A 23,822-nucleotide genomic window follows, 5' to 3' on the forward strand; every position below is an offset into this window, starting at 1 on the left:
ACTGCATCCCTTCAGGAGCAGTGGCGATTGCCAGTGCTCGACCGGCGAATAACGTGAAAACGTGCTAGGTTGCCCGCGACTTAATCCTGCCCTTACGGCATCAAGTCATTATGGAACGCAGCGTCCGACTGAGAACACAACCAATTACAACTATAGCGGTAAGCGATGGCCGTGGAAGAACTCTATCTTCCGTATACGCACCGTCATCTGGTGCGAACGTGGGAACATTTCCGTATATGAACAAATAGAGCGTGGTCTGAGAAGTTTGCCGGTCGACAAGCCGCTCGACATTCTGTGTGGAAAGGTAGATTCAATCTCAAGTACAATTGCGGGTTTCCATCGCGAAGATAGGAGGCGGCATGACGGCCGCCGAAGGTTTTAGAGCAAATCGAGCGGTTTGATCAAATCAACTGGACAAGTTAGGTCAATTATTAACGATGCCAGCTGAGGCGAAATGGCTGAGTTCGAATCGTGTCGAACTGAATTTGTTATTTGCCGATGCAGTGAAGGTACTCACGAGTACTCAGAGGAGATCTAGAGCGTTGCCTGAGCCCGATAGTAGAGTGGTTGAGGATATGAAAGAGGGGGGAAGAGGGCGTTAATGGAGCTGTGAAAACATGTCGTTAGGAAAATAGGGAATCTGTTTTGCCTTTTACCAACAGTTTTTAGAATTGTATACAAAAGAACACGACAACGGCAACAACAAGTTATTTGTTACTGTCAGCGAGTTGTTGATAGAAAAATACGCGAAGCTTCAACATGATAAAGCTTATAGGAATAGCGCACCCATTTTGACCATGCTATGATTCTACCTTTGTTGGCCAAAATATGTTTCACAATCGGTTTTTATGTAACGTTCGTATAGTAATAATGTGTTTTTAAGGGGTTGCGCATATACGAAATAAACCCACCTGGATTCTTTCAAATTGCACGAGGCTACTGTGATTAAACCAAATGTTTACCTTTCCCCGAGTCATTTGAACACCGTATCCATCTGCGAAATTAAGTCATGCCGATGCAAGAATATTCCACAACCTGACAACAAGGACAGCATGGGCAAACATAAAAATAAGTAAACCGAAGCGCCCAGGAAATGGCGAAAGCAGATAGCGTTGCTAGTCCACCCACTGGGTGCTCACTTAGAAGTCCAAAATAAGCATGAGCGAATCAGTTGCAGCGGTATCTAGCGACGAAAAGAGTAGAACATTTCCAAGGGTTAAGTGATGGAATTTCGAAACAAAGTGCTCTTTTGTTTGTGGTCCGTTCTGCAGTTTCGTACCGTTTCGTCGTTACCTCTATGTTTATTATGGCTGTATAGCCTTCGATGGCACAGCACGAATCGTCGTCATCCAATAGAAACAAGTTATCCCTGGAGTGGTAGCTGGCGCCATATCTTAGCAAATAGTGTATTTGTGTACGTATGTGCTGACCCGCGTGTTTTTCGTGGCGATCTTTAACAACGACCGTACATGCGTTTCTTCGCGTTTTGCCCAGCCAGGCAACATTGGGGTTCAGGCAGTTATACACGCTTCTATACTGTACCAGCTTCTTGACCTGATGCTGTTTGCATTTGAATTGGTGATAATGATTTTTGGCTCAGAGCGGATGACCGCGAGGGCCTAACTTGAACTGCCACTCAACTGTTAAACGAAACTCGACTGGTTGCTTTCTCCCTTTAACTGAAATTGAAGGGTCTTTCTTCGAGGAGAGTCGTTGACAGCGCTTGTCCGAAACGTAGGCTGGTCTGTCGTCCCTACGTATTACGTCTACTGTCTCAACGTAACGTACGTTCATCCCATATAAAGGTAGTGCTGTTCACAGCCGTCCACGACCGAAGAGACGGCCCCCAAGATGCCTCTTTCTTGGAGGGCTTATGGGCTGGGACGTCAAAACCTTTCGTCTTCTTCTTTTATCAACTTTGCCAGACAAGTTCGGCATTTCCTTTTGAGGATTTTTTAAATTTTAGGTCTTCGGCAGTTGGACAGTGAAGCCGACTCGTCGTTTAGCGCACATTGCATTAAGTAATCACGGTATCGTACTATGGTGGATAGTGCTAGGTAACACCCCGTCGATTGCGACGGTCACGTGTATTGCCGGTAGTCAGTTGTAATTCCGCTGTATTGTTATCGTCGTCACCATCGTAGAGTGACCCCGTTCCGTTTAAGTTGTCCCAGATACAGCATCGCACAGAAGTGTTTCGAGTATTTGCTTCATTGTAAAAAAAAACACAAATCGTCACAAGCTAACTATACACTATTTCATTGATGCCGATTGTTTTAATAAAACAACAGCAATTACGTCAAACAGCCAGGCAAAGCCTGGACTCGACATTGGATGGGGCGCTGGGTGCGCGGTGCCACTTGCCCCCGAGCCGAACAGCAACGAAATAGAGGAAAAGAAAGATGGGTCCATAGCGCGCTCAAGTTCTTTTATTTGTTTTGCTATTGAATAATTGTTTGTGTTTAGATGAAGGGGGCAAAAGACCGTGTCAGCAATTCGCCCTTTAATTCGCTTGGGGGATACAGTAGCTGATGAACCACAACAGGTTTTCTACGGAGATGAAATAATACAATGTTTATTCTTCTTTTCTATTCGACTCGAAAAGGTTGCTGATAAGATATTATGCAGTCGGATGGATTGGGAATGCTTAGTAGGATCTTTGAAGAATGGATGGGGTCCGTTCGCATCCATCTATGTGCCTTTTTCAGATTTTGTTGCCGTATGCTGCCGAGGCTACAGTTCAGCGGTGCTCTATTTCGTGTCAGAGTTGGATTAGCAATAAATTTAAAGGCACGAACGCCTTCGATATCATATCGAAGCGAGATGATAAATGTAACCGATACGAAGTCGATTGTTTTTACGTTCCAACACACGTGCACACGTGTACATAGCCATTTTCTTCAAAATCTGTTGCGCGCCGTCTTTCTCTATCCAAGATGACCTTTTCCGTAATAGACTTCCTTCCATAGCTAGGAAGTTGCCACGAATGGTACTGTATCACGATACCGCTTCTACTATAAACTTAGAACAGGCAAAGGTCCTGTCAGTATGCATTTGTGAATGAAAATGAACGGCTGCCAGAGCTCCACTGTTTTATATATTACTGTTAATTACAGGTAACTAATCACCGTATATAATTCTCAAAGACTACAGACTACATAGGTAATGTATCACAGGAGAGTAATAGTCTTCGTCTCTTTGGACCCCCGGTTTTTGATCCGGTAAGTAACACATTTCGGGTAGTTGTTATATAACTGTTGTACCCTGTCGTCGCCCATCCAAAACCGTCATCATAGCACCTATCGCCAAAGAAAAGTTACAGAATGGCCCTATAATTCTTAAACCATTCCGCTGAATTTGAAGCGGAGTACGAGAATCGTTTGTGCAACTTTTTTGTCTGCTGTTGTGTTTTCAGTAGTCAGATTCGACAGAAGCTCAAGCATTCTTGTCGGGAGGAGAAGAAGTGTACGTATCGTTCACATTTGGAGCCTACTACAATAGATGACAGCGGGCCACTAGTTCCTGTATGCATGTCCATGTGCTATATGCGAGGTTGGCCAAACTGGTGGCGGACAGAGCAGTAGCTCTTCACGACGATGATCGTCTTCTACGAAGACAGCGGATAGCAGACCGCGTGTATACAGAAACATAAGTACAGACTAACAACTAGAGAACGGCGTGTGTTGCGGCTCCGGGTGCCGCTGGTCATGATGGCTCCAACAGACAGAGCCTATATGATCGCTGATGTTGTGGCTAGCCGTGGTAGGCTCACGGCATCGTCGTCTTTTTGGTGAACTGGTACTGCCGTATGTACTTGAGGAACGGAGGTGAGGCCCCGCGGAAGACTGCAGATACTCAGGCCCGGCCTTCCTTTAAGGCTGGATGCGGTGGTTAAAGTTAGCGCAATAACTATGGCTATAGCACATAATCCAAGCTGGACGAATGCAATCGTGGTCGCCAACTTTAGCGGTCACAATCTAACCACTCTCGACCGCGTTTGGCGGTGACGGTTCACTTCTCACTTACCGACACAAAAGTCGAAAGGGAACCAGCGTTGTTTCATTGCTCGGTACGTACAGGCTTGGAGAGATGAGATAGACGACAGCCACTGCAACATCATCCAGTAGCTAAAGCTCATATCAGCCCGATGTAGTTCTGGAGCGTTTAAGTGGCTTCGCTGCTGATGATGCTGCTTGTAGAGTGTTAGGGACGTTAGAGCGACACAATTCTTCATATTATTCCCTGCCTGTTGAGGGGTCGAAGGGGCCACAGCCATGTGCGACAATGGAGACAGACCAAGCTTTATGGGCCGTATATGTGGTATAACTAGCGAAGGCTGCGGCGATCATGCCCAGTTACCATAATACAATGTTGGTCCACAGGATCCGTGTTGCCGTATGTAGTCGAACGAGAATGGCGCAGTGCTCAATCAAGGAAAGTTAGGAAAACATTAGTTCGGGCTGGGGAAGCGTAGTTTCCTTGGGAAATTGGCCGAACGCTAATTGTTTATGCTATGCATATTGAGTGGAATAGATAGCGTTTGGATCGAAGTGGATTTTTCTTGGTACACTCGGGACGTTGTCGAAGATTGGTGATAATTCGTGTTACCGACTGCGATATTATCTAATGGCTTGTACGCTAGATGAAGATCTGCTTGCTGACATGAACGATCTGACCGTAATCAGGGTGGCAGCAAATAGCTCATTGTTACCATAGGCTCATGCATTGTTCTAGTGAGTTTAAGGAAATCGGCTCCTGTTGCTGGTTGGTCAATTTATTATTGAAAACATATCAGCAAGCTTCTTCCCTTCGGTCTTTTAGGTGTACGACCATCAATTGTACAGTCAAGTTAAGATTATTGCTTAGGCCTGGGGTCAGAAAACTATCTGGTCCACAAACATAATAATCCCATGATACATACTCATCTCATGAATAGATTTTCTGTCGCACTGTCACACACACTGTTTATCGTCTTATGCCGTCCTATCATTGACTCCTTTGTTATACGGACAGTATAGCTCTATAAAGCTATTGAACATCAAAGATGCACAAGAGTACCTCGTTGTTATAACGAACATCCAGTTTCCTCCTAAACTGTCAAGCCGGTAGCTTCTTACTAACGAATCCGCGCTGCGTTCCACCCTGACCTTAATGTTTTCGCTCCTGGTTAATGCAGGAACTATATTTGTTCGGGAAAACCCGCCGGATTTCTTAGCGCTATCGTGCTCATCACGATTTTCCATATGAGGGAATCAAGCATAGCCACCCGAACACGTTCATCGAGTGCGGTCGTTATTTGCCGCGTCGTTCGACTACACTTCGCATGCAGACTAACTAAATGGGAATCGCCAACTCTACAGGCTTTAGTAATGTGTAATTATGTTATATACTTGATCGTTCTGTGAGTCCCTGTTATACAGATACGCACGTCGAAATATTAGCGTTTTTGTGGCCTTTGTTTGACCAGTTGTGAGAACTGTGTTTTTCAAATTGAATTGGGTTTGAATTGTTGATACAAGTAAGTTTACTGTCGTAGCTTCAATTTCCCTGTTTAACGTTGTAGTACCACTGTATTGCTAGATATCAATACTATGTTGTCTTATAGCTGACGGGGTTTGGGTGCATCCTTGGAAAGTGTACGCGATACCTTTATTCGGGATGATACCTTGAGATCGGTCTTGCAATCGCCTAAGCATTGTTAATGTTAACCAAGAAGACCATAATGGATTAGCCACAATTTCAGTGAACATGGCCGAAAGAATGGAATTACGAGTTACTATTACCACTGCCAGCAATTCGTGTTCGATACTGGTTCCGTAGCAAGGTCGTCGATGCTTCTAGAGTGAGGTAGTATTGCTCAAAGGGCACATGCAGCAGATAGAGAAATGATCTAATGTAGTTACTACTATGAGCTATCTAGGCCCTTGACTTGACACACGTGAACTGTGGAACAAAACGGCTGTGATGGTTGCTGTGGCCTAACCTACTGGATCCTTCGTGAGCGTAGTTCAATCAATGCGCCTCTAAGTCTATTTATTTTCCTTTATTTCACTAGGTACGAAAACATTCTAACATCAACACATTATATCACCTTTAAAGCAAAGCCTATCCTCTATAAATAGAGTGCACGTTTTCAAGTACACATGGTTTCTATTAGCGTGCATTGCGTTGATCTTGCAGCTTTACTACAGGTCTTTCTCCGTTGAGGCACCTTTCTTAGCGTTTGTCTATTTTGTAATCAACGTGAGAGATGAGCAGACTCGACAACTAGTCATAGCCCTGGGGCAGGAAGCGTCGCTAATGCCGGAGAGCCGTCAACCACCGAGAAAAGAAGCAAATCAGATAGAGAGTGCACGGGGCAGATCTATGTGAAATTATTATTATATGTATTAGAAATCGAAAAGTGACAGAGGAAGAGAGAGAGTTCCTACGATATTTCCCGTGACGGTGAACACCACAAAGCAGGCACCAAGAGCGGCCGCCTAGAAGGACAGCGGGAATCGCTTGAGCGGAGTAAACGAAAAGAGATTTAAAGGGGAAATATACTAAGATATGCTGATTATGGCGTTGAGAAGAGATGAAGATACGGGTGATTCTACCATGATGACGCTGTACTAATTCTTAAAGTTGCTGTATAGGAGTCTCGCTAGTGGTCCATAGCTGATATAGAACCGTTACCGTTGTGCTGAGAACAAGTAGGGTGTTAAGTTGGGACGATAGTTAACGGGAGGAACATGGTGTCGTTCAGCAAGAGATCAAGACATCTCTTAAAAGCGTGCCTAAGAGCCGCTGGATAGGCGGGAGTAACGGAAAACAGTTGCTGAAAAATAATTGACGTATCACAAACATTTAGCAGACATTAAAAAAACAACCTCGGCAAAGCTAATGATCCAAAAGGTTTTAGGAGCTTTACGAAAACAAGACGTTTGAAGGTATTAACTGAATCAAGAGTCATGCCGAGCTCAAGCAAACCTTTATCCATCAGTTAAATCCTGTGGGCTTCTTCTCGGATTGTTTTCATTAAGGCCTGTGTCGCACTGCCAAGTCTACAGATCACACTATGGAATCGTGGCTGTAATCACGACTCGTGCACGATCGTTATAATAAATGATAAATAATAATTAACAAAATAATGAAATGAATAGCGTCGTAGGTATAACGGCGTAGCGATCTCGCTGCGGCTAAGCGATGATCGGTACGATCCAGACGCCTGATGCTACTACTGCTGTAGCCTCTGCTGGGTCTGCGTGAGTTTCTACAATATCAATTGTTGCTTTCAATCAGTAACAGCGTTTCTGATCTGTAAGGCAGAACCGATAACGCCGACCATCGGCGGTCGCACTCGGCTTGAAATAAACATTCCATTAAACCGAGGTCTGTGCGCGTTTCGTAGCACAATTAGTGACAGCAGTCGCCACCGCCAACTCGGAGAATTAAAGTTACAACGATGACCTTGTCTTTGTCAACTTATGTTAGCTTTATTCTCTGCGTGCGCCCCACAACATTGTGATAAATCAAAAACGATGATCTAAAAGTGAACTCGCAGAACCCGGACAGGAGTATACCGTTGTGGTAGTCAAGCATTCGTCATTTAGTTTACGCTGCCGAGCCACGAGCAGGAAGCAGACAAAATATTTAGGCAGATACATCTCCTGAGTTTGTATGTGTTTTCATGTATCGTGTCTGTGAGTCCAGTCGAACACGGTTGGCCAGGTCAGGTTAAACTTACTTGCCTCGTAGGCCAGGATCGATTTAATCCAAGACGATTGCCCCTGCTCTGCTAACAGATCCTCCGTTTTTCCATCAGAGATTACTTTCCAGCTCAACAAGAAAAGATCATGTCCCAGCGTATCTTCATGTTCAGAAGTAAACTCGTCTTCTCTTGTTGCGCGTCCATCTGTCTGAAAGAACGTTTGCAGGGACCCATTTCAGAGCAAAATGACGATGGAGACGAGCGTGAAGGGTTCATTCTATAGTCGAATTGGGTATACGCCCGTTTGGATTCACTTGATTAGTGATACGTCTCACGGAACAAAGTACCTTGTCAATGGTTTGGACTATGTGCAGTTCCAGCGGCACCGTGGATTGTTGTCATCATCGTCGTCGTTTGTTAATTGTTGTAAGGCTTAGCGTCCCTTGTAGATTGTTACGACAGATGTTATTATTATTTGTTTATTATTACATTCTTTGTTACATTCTTAAAAAATTATACGTACTGGTATTTGTTATTTTGCATGTCCCCTTCGCCCCACCTAGTTTTGCCCTGATTATCATATTGCGCTTGGTTACCGACAGCAGCTCTAGGAACAATAGTGGCAGCAACGACGGAGTTCCGCAAATCCGAGTCCATCTATTCGATACTTTTGTTGTGTGTTAACGTGACTTACCCACGGACTGCGGTATCCGCGGATCTCAGTGTCGACAATATGAGCACGCGAGTATTAAACGATGTAGTCGGCTGCCATTGTTGCTGACAGCAATATCAGGGGTGTCAGTAATAAACATCTTGCATCAACAAACGTTTTTGTCAAATTCCGCTAGAGGATGTACAGAAAGAGAAGGCGCAATACTATAACTAGGCGTATATGGTAGAGAGCGTTAAAGACTGTCGACAACGAGCCACAGTACCGTAGAACACGCGAAGTTGCCGTGTGTTCTACTACACTGTGGCTCGCGTCCTAATGGATGGGCGCCATTGCGTTCAATCGCTACTCGAACTATACACGATTGAAGAAAACATAGTGATCTTCACAATGACACCCTATATCTGCCTCGGTGGTCCATCGATCCTGGCTAGTAGCAGCCGTAATGGTCTTCTATTTTTGCGCGGCATTTTCTATTTGGCTAGTAGCTGTAGACCTCTGTTTCGAGTTTTTACGTTCGGTATCGCCGTCAGACATTCCATCAGATGGCTGATTTTCAGCACGAAGCGAAGTATGTCTATGAACTGGGTATGAACTCTGACCACAATGTGTCCCTAAGATTAGCAGGCATATTAACTATCACGGGGAACTACTACAAGAACGTCGTTGACGGAATTATCTTGTTTTGTCAGTAAGGTCCTAAATCAAAATGGGTGCTGTAGAGGAGCTGCTGTAACTCGGTCAGCATTTAAATCCTCATTGCCATCAGCTAAATTCAAGAACTGTGCTGGATATTAAGTTCGTTGGGTAGACTGATAGGCATACTGTAACGCAGTTACTGCATTGTAGTACTGATGGACAGCCCCGGAAACCATTCCGCGTCGACATATGGTGGGCTGTCGAAATACAAGGTTTTGCCGAAGTACTTCTCGCTTAGGTTGTTTTCACATGGACAATGTTGGTTATTTGGTTCTAACTATTTGGCCGCTGCAGATGTCCGTAAGCACTCTTCTGTAATGTAATGCAAAATTATATACAATAAGATTTATGATTGTGTTAATGTTCTTATTCCATAGCATAGTCAATATTTGGCGCCACGGTTAACAGGTCTTATGCGGTTACCGTGTCCTCCGATCTTCCCGACCAACAAATGCACTAATAGAAGTGACATCGTCCTTAATTTTGGCGTAGACAAATTAGTAAGGTGTGCACGATCCTTGAGATCATCAGTGGACCGTCTGGACTTTCTGGATACGCTTGACTGGCCCTGTTCGCAATGTCAGCTATTACTGCGACAGTTTTTCTTTGCATCAACTGACAGATTTAGTAGACTTGTAAGCAACGCTGATTCAATACGAATGCTATCAATGGGGACAAGCCATTTTGGGTTAATAGAGCGCGCAGCCGAGGCAATGGAGCGGAATAGAACAACGAAACGTATAATGCTAGTACAAACATTCAAAGATCCACTTTTGACTACAGGCGATCTTCCTGACTCTGTGATCAATCGAGTTCTGCCAACGATTGTTTGGGTTCTCCACGCGAAACCCTGAACCCTGTGCGTCTGTGTCTGATTCTCCTTTAGTTAATGGTGAACAGTTTTAAAATAGTTATGTGTAAATACAGATTGAGCAGGAATATCTGCCGCTTTATTGTTGGCAGTTAGGCCGTCTCTCTCGTGGTACTCGCTCAGTGTGTAGAGACCCGTTCTCCATCGATGTTCACCGTATTGATATGGATCAATTAGGGTGGTCAAAAGACATTTACCCTTTATAACTGTCCTGAAGCTTTCACTCTTCAATATATGAATATATATCTTTTTAATAGTTCAGTTTTTGTTTCACTTAGGCCAAACTAACAAGTGACCCTTCCTCAAATAGGCTTGATTATAGTTTCGTCCGTTTCCATCGTTTTCGCTAGATTTCACTTTTCTGTGAGCTATCCGTTTCGTTCTCATTCGCTCGAACGGTTTCTCGAAATGCAACGCTTCATATGGGCCTATCGCTAATTTATGCGAGCGCAGCATTACCAGGATGCAACAGGATCGACCTATCATGCATACATAGGAGAAGTGATCTATCGACCTAATGGCACTATCTCTATGTACAAATTAAATCTATAACTTAACGATAGGTCAGTTATGAAGCGTCAAATTTTGACGATTCGAGGGAATGGTAATAAAACGGATGGCTCACAGAAAAATAAAATCCAATGAAAGCCATAGAAATCGTAAGCAGAACGAAATCATGATCAAACCTATCTTTATAATTTGAATAATAAAGGAAAAGCCAAATAAATAGGGCAATGTCAATTAATTAAAGAGAACACATGATTTGTCTGATTCATAGCAAAATATAACTAGCGGGACAAACTTAGCTCTAATTATTCCAGCGTATTGCTGGACTGCAATATTTTTATAATCTAATAAGAGATTGTCTTCCAATTTTCCAGTCCATAATTTTGTTGGATATCTAGGACCGTAAAAGACGATTGACCTGACCACAATTGGTTACGTAGCAATAAAACTTAGTTGACAAAACCAGGCGTTCTGAGTTTCAACTTCGAGAGGCTATAGCGTAACCTCTTGGACGAACGAGTTACTCGTATGCCCCAACTACATTCCCGCTTCGTACCGGCACCATCAAAAATGTATCTGCTTCGGCGTGCGTATCATATAATTATCAGGTGAAAGAAACTTCATTGAAGTTTACTACGCTGATTTGACTTGGCCGTAAAGTGAACGTCGCATGTGTAAGCGACACGACTTACTACAGTGTTTAGTATACTGCGGTAAATCCGTGGTTCTAACGAGGTGCTAACTTCTGACCCGGAGCTAAAGTTCTTTGACTTTACACTGCCACCTGTCCGCGCACTTCTATTAGATCCTTAGCATTTCATGGCTGATGGAAATTTTAAATTTAGCCCGAGCATTATTTTGTTATGATTCGGTGCCGCTACTGTCAACGTCAACAAAGGCTTGTTAAGTTGAACTTGGACTCAATTCAATAAGTTATAACAATAATAAATACCGTCGCCCCCGCAGGCTGTAGAGTTATTTCCCGTAAGCTGGTAGACGCCAAAGCTGACCTACGATCGTCAAGCCCAAGCAGATCAACGTTGACGAACGGGCTACACAGGTACATAGAAATTAGTGGCATTTTCAGATCTTCGACGAGATACATGTTGAAGGTACCCGAAAGCTACTCAGTAATGGCGAGGATCTACCGAGATGCTTAGTTCGGAGGTTCGGAAATTCGACGCATTCCGGGGGAAAGAGGTATTATGGAATATCTTCCAAAGCAACAGAAGTCGGGTTTTGGTAATCTGTAAAGATCTCTGCTGCGTCAACCACCATGACTCCATGAACGTTATGCTTGTCAGGTGTCGGTGGAAATTGCCAGCATCGACGGCTTTGTCATCTGTAAAAGTTACGCAAGGGACTCCTCATTAAATAGCGTCAGCTGAAGAAAGACTGGTGTTGCTTCCATGATAAACTAATTAAGTAGAAAGAGTAGACTAAAAAGCACGGACCACGTAAGGGCGCCTAGTGGAAGAGAATCATTCAGGCGTTACTATTAACTGATTATCTATTTTTGAAATAACATATATAATAGTAGTATTTTTATTTACAAGTATATGACATAGAATGTTAACATTATCTATATTATAGCAGCAAGACCGATTGGCTATCGCGGCGGCGCGAACTTCGTCGGCACTACAGACGAGTTCTAACTGCCTTCTGATAGTTGTGCCGTATACGACAAGGACTCCATACTGAGAGAAAGATTTGTGCCAAGGGAGTTGGCTACATTTTGTTGGGCATCTTGACCCTGGATGATGAACGTCGTTTCAATTGGACCGAAGACCCACTTTACTGAGAACTCATAACTGGCCAAGAAGACCATGTGGCAATGGGCGCTTATCTTCACTCTATGGTATACACTTACGAATGAAGAGCCTTTTTAAGTAAAATTAAAAACGATTTTATGAAAACAAACTGTACTTCATTGTTCTCTTCCCTCAGTTTCTTGAAGCCCGCAAACTGACCGAAGTGTACACCAAAGCACTTACCGAGGACACGGAGCCCCGACCTACCGAGGACACGGAGTATGGGCGACCATATCGCCCAACGCGCAGTCGCAATCACAAATTTCTGCATAAAATTTTCAAGAATGACGACAAGTAATATCTTTATGTTAATATAGGATGGAGAGAAGAATGGATTTCTCTGTGCGATAGGTTTAAAACTAGAGTTAGGTCAGAACCCTGCATGAAAAATTTTTTGGATTGTACGAATCTTGTATACTAGAAAATGGTCGAGAAAAACAGGACTGCGTATAAATGACCCGACTGTATTGAGTGGACGGGTCTGTTTAACAGCAAGTATTCAAAAGATAAGGACGACTCGTCTTTTTTCACTACAATGGCAGACCACAGATGTCACTGGAAGTAATACGTTTGACTATGAAGAGATCTTCAAAACTTGTTAGACGAGGTCTTTAATACTCGGCTTGGCAATATTTAGCTCGATAAAATAAATAAGTTGGTTCACTCGTTGAAGAGCGTTGTAAGGAGTGACAATAGGAGGTAAGGAGTAGAATTTCGAATGAAGCGCTGTGCTTTTCTTTTTTTTATCAGCTAAAGAAGTCAACATTGTTTTCTGATCAATCTGATGCAAACTAGGATTACTTCCACTATAGTATTGGACCGATTGTCATGTACCTAATCAACCCAATCTATCTGCATAGGTAAGCGCGTGTTAGTATCCATCTGTTGAATATCCGACAAAAATACACAAAGGTGTTTTTCCCTGTATAACAATAACATGGACATACTATTCGTTTATAGGCTTAACCCCACACGGCTAGTAGCGGGGCTTTCTGATCGGTCTCGCTTTAAGCAGCAACCTGAACGTGAGGCAGAACATATAAACAATTCTATATAGTTGCATTTAGTGGAATACAAACAGGGTTCCGCGTTGAGAGGGGTCTATGTTGATGCATATGAGTTGATGTACATGGGGGACCAGCCGCAGAACAAGAAACGCGATTGTCAATATCGGTCGTCACCACTGCAGATCGCTGAATCGGATGGCTTTTCTAAATTGTGTAGAAGTGTCTAAGTTTATTAAGATTTGATTTAACAAAATAATGTACCATTAAGAAATGTCTCACAAATCTGTACTCATTAAAACAAATCAGTGTCTTTTTGTTAAAAAAGATATCCATACGTAATAGCAATATATCAATTTGGATATAAGCGACAAGTCATATGACTGCGAATATATGAATTGGCCTTCCACTGAAAAAAAGGACATTGAAAATCAAATTACTGACGTGGAAGGCACCCTTAACTACATTTATACTATACTTGTTCTGAGCGAATATATATGACTGACCTTAAGAGAAACCTTTGTGAAAGTTTTCAGCTCGTTTCCGAATGAAATCCCATATATATATATGGTCCAGCCTCCACCTGCACATATGTACGTAAACAAACAGTGGTAATATGGCATTTCTTGAGAGCGCATACACAGCAACACACTATAGACACGAACCATCGTGAATTGAGGCTTTGCCTACAGGCTTCTGAGTTTTGTTACAATGAGCTAGTCAGCCAGCGACTTCCAAGATCCTCTCTACATTCATCATTATTATAATTACATAGATAATATGCCAGCATCCCTGCAGTACCATCAAGCCGCAGTCTCTTTCACACTAATTTGTGTGGCTGTAATTGCTATCGACTGTCAGCCCAGAACCCAGCATAGGCCAAGGCCCGGCCTAAGCCTGAATCCTTCTCACTAATTCCACCAAACACTCCCTTAGCCTGGTATTCTATATATATATATATATATATATATATATATATATATATATAACAACCCACACGATAAGACGTCGTGTCGACCCCATGCATCAGAGATTATAATAGCAAACGAGTTGGTCAGGCGCGTTAAGGGAGTTCAATTGAGGCAATGGTCCATATATGCGGTAACTATATGGATGTCTGCGAAATGCCGTGAGACCGATTCGATGAGTAATCGGGTGGCCCGCAAAGGCGTCCTAGTAGATTACGTTAATTTCCACTGATTTTTACCGATGAAAGACTGCTTGGATTATTATTGTAGCATTCCCCTTTAGTGCCTTTGTGCAAAAGAAATTGAGCATGATGCATGCTTATTATATCTATTCTATTGGAGGTAAGGCTGCCATTGTGGGGTGGACGGCTACATGAAAGCCGTATAGAGAGATTCGTTTGAGAATTTTATTTTTGAGTTTTACGCTTGGCTTGGTTAAATCGCTGACTCTCAACACCAAACGAAGTGTGTTTATTCCTGCATTTGAACTTAGACTACTATATCACCCTAAAAAGACTATCAGACAAACACCTGCTAAGCTATCACGGAAAAATTCGAGCGCTTACTGTGAACGCTAATGAGAAAGTTCCCGGAACGGATCTCACCTGAAGCTGAGAACACATTTTTTTAATGACAGAGAGCCACTATATATGGAGTCTGGACTTTTTTCGGTGTGATCTGCAACTATCAGTAAGTCAGCCGTGAAATAGAGATTTGGTTCATTTTTATCAGGGGAGCCACACCTGGCATAGCTTGAGGGCGTCTGTATTCGTATAAAGAGAGTATCGCAATAAGCTTCAGAGAGTGAGTAAACAAAAATGATGCTATTGAACGTTCAATCAAAACGAACTGGATCTAACAGAAAATGCGCTATATCTGCGGCTCTGATCTCTGAAGAGGGTGTATCATTAACCATCAATTGTTTCCGGTACCACTCCGGCAAATCGAATAGGCGATCCGTTTTCTGATACCGCAGCTTTTCGGGAAATTCTCAACTGAGGAACGGTAGAGAAGAGTTGACCTTCAATGAGATCATAATCCAAAATTTACCTAAAGAAAATTAATCTTCCTTGTTTTCTTTACTCTACGGCTCTAAGATGTATCTACGACGTAATTTAGGTACGCTTTGAAGGTCAAAGTGGTTCGTTTAAATCGCTCTAGGTTTTGTAAGTACAGACAAACATAATACTTCGTAAAATGGACCACGACGGCTTTATTATATTGCCGCTAAATATTTAAACTGGCCAGTGTATCCGTCTCATATGTCGGTAGTTCGAAAAGACTGATGGCTCCGCACGCATCGTTACCAAAAAGGACGGATTTGTATGAAGTCAACGAGTTAATCAATCCATGAGGCGTCGGGTTCTCACATTGTCATGAATTGGAAACTTTTGTCAATACCTGGATGGAATCAACTCGAATGTAGGCCGTCGCAACACTGACAATTCATCTTCCTAAATATCGAGCCTGGTTAGCAGTCGATTGGAGGCCGGAGTTTCGAACGAAACACGGGTTCAACTGCTCGCAGTCTGCCGCGTACTGTAGTTCAATCTATGAGATTTCCCTCCATAGAACAAGCGAGTCTATGGACGACACAAAGCTTTATGCAGACAAGTAGTGAATGGCCTTCGTTCTGGAAGCCTCTGACTGCTGTCTACCCCGTAATAGCCCATTAGAAAGATCTATGTTTAGTAAGTGTCCGGTATATGGAGCTACAATTCAGTTCTTTTACCAGAGCATAACGATTTCCGTTGGATCTGTTGCAAACAATCTTGTAGTAAATGGAGGACACTTTTACACATCAACAACGCTTCCTACAAGACCGTAGTGCTATTGACAGTTATAATTACTATTAAGAAGTTGCATATCGTAACTATCAACTTGGTCACCATAAGATGAATGACGTTCGAATCTGTTACATTCCATTTATCAAAGACAAGTTGGCATGGCGACTTAATACCCATATACGAAATCCACAGTACCGGTGCAGTGAAACCGTCACTCAATGACATCAGAACAGTAGTTCTTAAAAAAAAAAAAAAACGAATATCATGAAAACCGTGGCTTGTTTTTGTCTATAAAATAACCCGTGGTATCCATCTCTAAATTTCGTTTCTGTTTTAAGCTTCCCGTCTCTATGGGGTTTTATGAGGTTTATTAATTTTCGCCCAGATGTTTACAACTATTTATAAAAAAATTGCGCCTCAGAACAAACAGATGTATATTGAATGTAAGTATCATATTAGGTTGTTCAGCGGTGATTTGGAAACGATGCAGATGCAGGGTAAACAAAAGACCGAACGGAACAAGCCGATGGCATAGCTGAGTGCCCCAAGGAGAATTAGCCTTTAGGAATAGGGGGGAATCGTTATCTGTGTCTATACCTGGCATACGAAAACGACCCTACCAGGTTTGTTTAATTGCAATGCGGTTCAGCATAAGGAAATATATTCAGTCCTAAGCCGAAGGCTCTATGAAGTTCCATGGATCTAAATAAGGACCTTCGACCAACGTCTACTAACCATAAAGATGGGGTAGTTCGAGGAAAGAACTTTTCGCTGTCAGTGTAATCAACACTTAGCCAGCTCTGCTATTGCCAATGTCGTCATTATCATTACAAACGAATGCCTGAGGGGATTTATCTCGTGGAATCATCTCTTAGTCTAATTCTGACAAGTGGCTAGTCGATGTCTGCCGTTCTGAATATGAGCTTGGATAAAGCCGTGCAAAACGAGACAGTTGATTTATACGACAAAGAGCCGGTCACAAAGCGGATCCTTCTTTCCAATCGGCTAAGCCATATCGAAGAGCAATGTTATAGCAAAAATGCGTGCAATAAAAGAAAAAATAAAGTAGGGATTGCTAGGCTATACATATGTATAATGGCACGTATGACCGCTAAACTCGATCATGCTGGTTTTGGCTAGAGAAGCCATGGGATCGACATAGTAATTTTACATTAATATCACCATATGTGTAATGTTCGATTAAGGCTCGAACTTGGACTTGTTTATCATTTATTGACTCATGTGCGACAGCTATATCTCATAAAAATTAAATTTGATCTCGATGTCAGATAGAACTTATTTGTGGAACGTTAGATCCATTTGATTTTTGCTAGTTTTATTTGTTAAAACTTTCCCATTTGCTGATTCTCCCAGCGATTTCATCAAATCATCAATCTGCTGCTTTTGCTGGCGCCGAAAGCAGCGATTGGTAGAAAAAAATCGTGGGTACCACCCTTGGCCGCTGGAGGAGAGACAGCTACAGGGAAGTGAATGACAAATGAACTTGAATATATCACGCCTAATTTACCTGCGGCCTGTTCTTCTATATAGTAGGTGTCATAAGTACATCTACTCGAAAAGCGTGCTGGTAGACGACGGAAACTTCGCTGCGGAAGGTGAATCCTTCCACCGCTGCTATTATCGTCTATAATAACGTAGACTTCGCGATCTTTAGCTACCACACATAACCAGATTCCGCGCTGCGGCTCCTAAAGGAGCACAAGCGCTCCATGCCCCACCCAGATAGTTTCGACGGTCTGGTGCAGGGAGTTCGTCTGAATCGGAAAATTAAGCTCAAACGAGCAAATGAAGAAGATACCGATGGGCGAGGTGATCCCGTTCTCTAACGGAAAATCTTTCCCTATATAACCATTACGATGATAAACCGCTGCAGCGAACATTAACTGTTGATACCTACGCCAGCCCAGCTTAACCGTTGCCGTAATTTCCGTCTCCCGTCTCAATGCTGTAAGGGCCACGAATGAGGAAAAAAAAGTAATGATTTGGAAAAAAGCCAATGCTCTAATGTTATCATTTTGATACATTCTCTCGTAACACAGCCACGACTGCTACTACTACACCCGTAGACTGTTTCCGTAACGTCGGTAGCTGCAACATCAGACATCCGTGATGATTTTTAGCGTATTAGAGTGATCACAACGTATGAGCTATTACCTCTGTGAAAGTTTGCCGGTTCAGTTTTATCTATTTTTGGGGCTTGGATGGAGAGACGGTGTTTCTGAGGTGTTCGACCCCGACGGTTTTTGCGCACCGCTCTTTTGCTTCTTGTTGCTGGGGTTTTTCGCAAGTGGGAGCCCTTTTGAGTCTGTCGTCGGTCTACTCTTCCGGTGAGTCTTCATGAGGAGGACTGCGTCGCCACCAATCATTCGCTTAAGGTTTCTAGGAACGAATCGGAGTCCAGTGCGTTAGGATGAGAAAATGAATCGTGGAATTGAGCCTTTGGAAGGAACGGGCGAAAAGTAAGAAGATCTGCCCCCAGCTATCAGCGGCAGATTTTGCAGAGAAGTGAACAGACGACTCGTCCACGGAAATTTATACAACGATTACGGTGCCGAACAAAGTAGCTACTCGCTTAGTGCCTGGTTTTTTAGTTCCAGCTACATTACACCTGGCTTAAAGTGGAAGAATACCACAGAGGATGTCTATACGTTTTCTCGTGACAACTAGAGCAAGTGTCATAGCTCTGTCGTGATATGTACTTTTGGCTGGGGCAGATACTCTCTCCGGGTAATTATAGGGGCGGATCTACTTATATATATATATATATATATATAGAGTAGATAAGTATAGTACAATGTTGTAAAATACATGTTTCGGTTACGATGAGATCGATGGTGGCGTCGCACGCTACAATGACGTCTGGCATGAAAATAACAGCGTGGTGTCGTTTATCGCAACGGGTTGGATTACGATCCCGTATGCTGTGTATACATACATAGTAGGAGTGGTAGCTATATAATCACAATAATAATTATTATTGTTATTATGTGCAGACCACTCCTACTTTTTTTTTTCGGGCGAACGTGAATCGCATGACAGTACTAATAATTATAATCGCATACTCTATAAACGAATTAATAAGTAAAAATCCCACCGGTTTGTGAGCCCTGCGAGATTAAGACCATAATCCCTAATAGCCATGTGTTATTTAGGAAATAACAAGCAAATACTGGTTACTGCAATGTACAACATGCAGTTCGCTTACGATTGTCTGTGTTTTGCGATTTCAGGTAATGTACGATTTTTGGGCTAGTACCAAAGAGCAGATTAAGTAAAGCAGAAAACGACGAGTCCGTGACCGATATTCGTACGTCGCGTCACTAACCCGATGCCGCAAGAGGGCAAAAAATAAAACTGGTAGAGTAGTATCAGACTTTATGACGCAGAATCCTGAAGGGGGTAGGATCGCTTCCTGCCTCCTTCGCTGCAGCGTCATTCCGGACCAGTTCACCCCATCGATTGGGAACCGCCGATTGCCTACACACGATGTAGTCCCAACGATCTCAGGTCAATTCGAAGGTAAACAGGAGACATTAACTGCGCCACCGTTTAAAGAAATAAGAAGTACAGATGTGTCGATCGAAACGGTTGGAGCGCTTTTTGATCGAGGGAAACGCTCGCTTGTGTATGGTTCTGTATTCTACCAGCAGAATATGCCTGTGTAACAGGATGCAATAAGACAGAGGTTTCTGATAAGGAGATAGGAGGTCTATCAACGTGTCAGCGTCGATAATTTGAGATGGCAATGAGCGAAGGAAAGGAGAAGGGGGCAACCTTTGAGGACTGAAGCCTATGTGGATCGTATTGAACGGCGTTATTTGCTTCGGGACCAGCATTCCGAAAGCAGTGCCTTACCCCGTCGAAAATCAAGAAGAATTTCTTTTTCTGCATTAAAAAAAGGGATATTTTCGCAATATGCAGTTGGTAGCTTACACACTTGGCTAGTACGGATATGCTTCAGCGACAATAGGGAGCGACTGTTAGACTTCTCCTGGGAAAGGGAATATACAGGAAGATGTAGTGAATCCTGTGTATTACGCTACTGTCCATGAAACAGAATTATCTGCAGTAGTATCGGTAACAGCGTCGAGGCGTTCGCGGAACTAATAAACGAAGAATCCAGATAAACCAACAAGGCTCAATGGCATGTGTTCTTCCCCTACTGAATAATGAGAACTCACCTTGACATGAAGTGAGTGTATGAAGGAAAATGCCTTATTTTGCTTGTGTTCATTTTGGTTCTACTGCTGCAAAAGCTAGAAACGTTTGAAGTTTATGTGCTGTCAGAGAGATGACAAGATCTTACGAGCAGGTTTAGCTGAATTGCGTTCCTTCCCTTTTTTTTCTGTTCCGTTTTCTGAATAGAGTCATCGCGAAGAGGAGTAATTTGAGCAAAAGTTTTCCTTCGCCTACGAGAAAATTGAAGTGGTATAATGAGGACTAACCAAAGAGACAGGCAGATAAAAAGTTGCTGAGCAGACCAAGGTGTCAGCAAACTTGAATCTACCAAACCGATGCAAAGGAAAAGAAAGGGCAGGGCCTAGGCTTGAAAAAATAGCCATAATAAAACAATGCCCCGAGGAGCCAGTGGACGTGGAGAGCTTCCTCAGAGGCTCGGGTTGCTCAGTCGCCTTTAAGGCTGTTCACATTATTATTATTATCGTCGTTCTGTTCGCGTTCGTGCACGTTATTATTTCTCACTCCTACCGATGGTTATACATCGCAAACTGTTGCTGTTGATTTGCTGTGAGAGAGGAGCAACAGGTGTCTGGAGCCTAACAACCTAGCTCGTGCTAGAAATCAAAGATATTATACAACTGTTCATAGCAGTGTGTTTCGCCATCAGTTGACGAGAAGGTTTGCTCGTTTATTGGTCCACGTGCTGCGTCAAAACTGACTCTGTATGAGCCGCACCGGTTGCGTATGGAAATTACGTCACTCCCGCCGCTGACCTTCTTGCTCTGCCGAGCGGGAAATCGCGCAAAGGCACGTAGGAATAGCGTTTGGTCGCGGCGGCAGCACATCCGGGGTCAGTGGTGGAGTTCGTTGGCGGGAGCCGTTGAAAAACGGGAAGATCAGCCAATACCGAAAGTCAACATATGAAAATGATGTACCTCGGAAAGCACAAAAGTAGGAGAAAAGTCATTGAAACGAATGATGGCGAGGCACGAAGAACGAACACCGGTAGCAGCAGCAGCCGCCTCTGGTATTGACTTCGGCAATATAGGAGTGGGTTGAGATAAGTGGAAAAAGAAGACGCAACGTATGAGTGGCATCACTGAGGAACAAAAACGGAAAAAATAGTAAAGAAAAAGGGCGAGCAGGTTCACAGGGAGGATGCAGAGGACACATCGGTTAAAACTGACGGCAAACTTGGTGTCTGGTAGCAAGCCTGCGTTTCAGTCAAAACCTCAGTACTAAATGAGAGAGTTAAAAGGATCATCATTGTGAGGCTCGCGAAGCACAAACAACAGCTCTGGCAGTCTCTGCATGGTATTTGGAACCTCGAAAAAAGCCGAACAAAACAAAATGAAGCTCCGAAATCGAGGGAGTTAGAGCCGTATCTGGAAAGCTGACGGAAAGAGCGGAAGCGAGCACTGAAGTAGTTGAGCGGACCAGGAGTAGATGACATTAACATATTCATTCATTGATGACCACCTCTGTGTTCTGCTGCGTACGTTAGTGTACGTGTTGATCTGTCGATCGAGTGGTCGTACCTTTGTCGCGTTCCTCCGTGTTCATGGCCCGTCTTGTTTTTCGTTTAGCAATCATTGAACGTGGACGTGCAAGATCTATAGACTAGGACAGCTAGCCGTTAAATACCGCCTACGACCACAGAAGAGGCCAGCAGTAACGGCAATGGTAGCTAAAGCGACGGGTGCAATAGATTTATCCTACCCGAAGAAATACGTTAATTGTCGCGTGGCTGTCCTTTGTAGTTTTTTGCCTACATTGGCACGGTGCCGGTTCCTGTCTCAGCTTTGAACTGTCTAGTTCGGGTGTTGGCTAGCGTAGACAAGTAACTGTGTCAGAGTGATGCTAATCAAAGTTCGTTTTGGATACAGGTTCCTGCTTAGTGCATTATAACCAGTAATAATATACTCCTTCATTGGCTCTTTCCTAGTTTAATGGATGAATACGACACAGGAAAGCTGCAGCGCTTGCTAGTAGGTGTGTGTCGAGAAGCGTACGGTAGACGTGAAAGCATCGGAGGCGCTTTCTTCTCAAAGAGTTTGCATTACGCTGCCACCGGCAAAGCGACTCGGGAAACAGGTGAACTGACCTCTGAAGAAGAATGTGGTGTCGGTAGCGTTACTCCGCTTCTATGGTTCATCAGCCAGGCCTCTATCGAGCTGACCAGGTGCCGGAACCAAGCGTTTGGACTAGGAGAGGAACTCTTAAAGAGTTTCGTCTTTCCGTGGTTATGGCCGTCTCCCTAGTTGTTAGGCACGGCTTGGTCTTGGTCCGTGTGGTGGGTTCTCGCTTGCTTGCCTGGGCTTGTTGGGAAAAGTGGGCCTAGCCCATGGGAGAAGTGGGATCGAAAGAAGTTAGGATGAGGCTGAAAGAATATGCAAGGATGAGGGGTTATGTTGAGATTCAGACTCGCTTGAGACGTATGCCAAGCAGAACGCGATTTGCATACTAGATTAATCCTGTGCGAAGCGAGCGCAAACGAGTGAGTTTGTTGGTTAGCTCATTCCTTGCTGGATTGTTCAAACTAGCCTTGGCTGTTGCCGCAGCTATTGAAGCGCATTCTGCCGACTGACGATCAGTCAAAATACTACTCGGACTACCGTAGTCAAGGGCTTAAGATAGACCTTTATTTGGTTTAAGGAAAGGCGTACGCTATTCATTCACTTTGCCCATCAGCCCTCGTCTCGTCGTTGTCGATGATGAAAGCAAGTTCGTTTGGACAAATTTACAGCACACAGGTTTCGATATAGGACAACCGATGTCCTTCTACGCGTACTAGTCGTAGCAGTAAAAGCAGTGCTACCTATGTGTTCTGCTAAGACACTTCATTGCTTCTAAGGTTGTTTCCGCTCTCCGCGCGATCCGTGGACGGCTAACATTGACTAATATGAAAACTTGTCATGGAAACCCTTTTAAAAGAAGAAATGCATTATTAAGTTTCACCATGCCTGAATGGTCTACCATAACCCTGGATATTTAGATGGATATCAGCAGGTGTTGTGGATGTCGTATTAAAAAGCCAACATTTTCTGCATACCGGTGGGGGCAGTAATGAGACAAACCGTTTCGCTAGTGATTGGTTAGAAAGCAGTTTTTAACTGCTATGTTCTATTGAATTATGAGGTCTGGTTGTGAAGCGGCAGAAGCAGGACGCAATAATGGGGCTGCTGAGCGTTCATTATGGGCCGGTAACAACCGACTGATAATAGCTAAATTAGGCAGTTGAGATAACTTTGGATCTCTAATTAGTATTATTAATACAGCTTCTAATCAAAACAGAAACAACGTGAACCGCCAAGAAGTACTATGCAATCTTTCTCACGATGCGGCGGGTATTTGGCTAGCCACGAAGATATGTCTGCTTAGTTTCTACAGGCTACAACCGTGTACATAAGTAACTCATAATTATGATATGGTTAAATATATCGATTTTTACGTTGCTCGCACAGAGCAGGTCTTTATCTTATACGAGCAATAGGTTCGTGTGCAAGTCATGAGCTTTTGTTATGGAGCTCTTACGGCTCTGTACGGTAAAAACCTGTCGAACGTTATTTTAACAAAAGTTTCTATTAATTAAACTTACGATGTTGTTGTTCA

At 43.4% G+C, this 23,822-nt stretch overlaps 2 long non-coding RNA genes across 2 annotated transcripts in view; both read left to right on the plus strand.

Moving 5' to 3' along the window:
• LOC147757796 (uncharacterized) overlaps window positions 1–23,822 on the plus strand; it is a 190,639-nt gene that overhangs the window by 64,104 nt on the left and 102,713 nt on the right. The window lies entirely within an intron of this gene.
• LOC147757797 (uncharacterized) lies at window positions 3,475–13,783 on the plus strand. Its single transcript, XR_015322002.1, has 3 exons — window positions 3,475–4,069; window positions 12,034–12,298; window positions 12,388–13,783. It is a non-coding gene; the product is annotated as an uncharacterized LOC147757797 (long non-coding RNA).

This window comes from Varroa destructor, unplaced genomic scaffold, assembly GCF_002443255.2.
Source record: "Varroa destructor unplaced genomic scaffold, Vdes_3.0 BEIS01000002.1, whole genome shotgun sequence".
Classification (NCBI taxonomy): Eukaryota; Metazoa; Arthropoda; class Arachnida; order Mesostigmata; family Varroidae; genus Varroa; species Varroa destructor.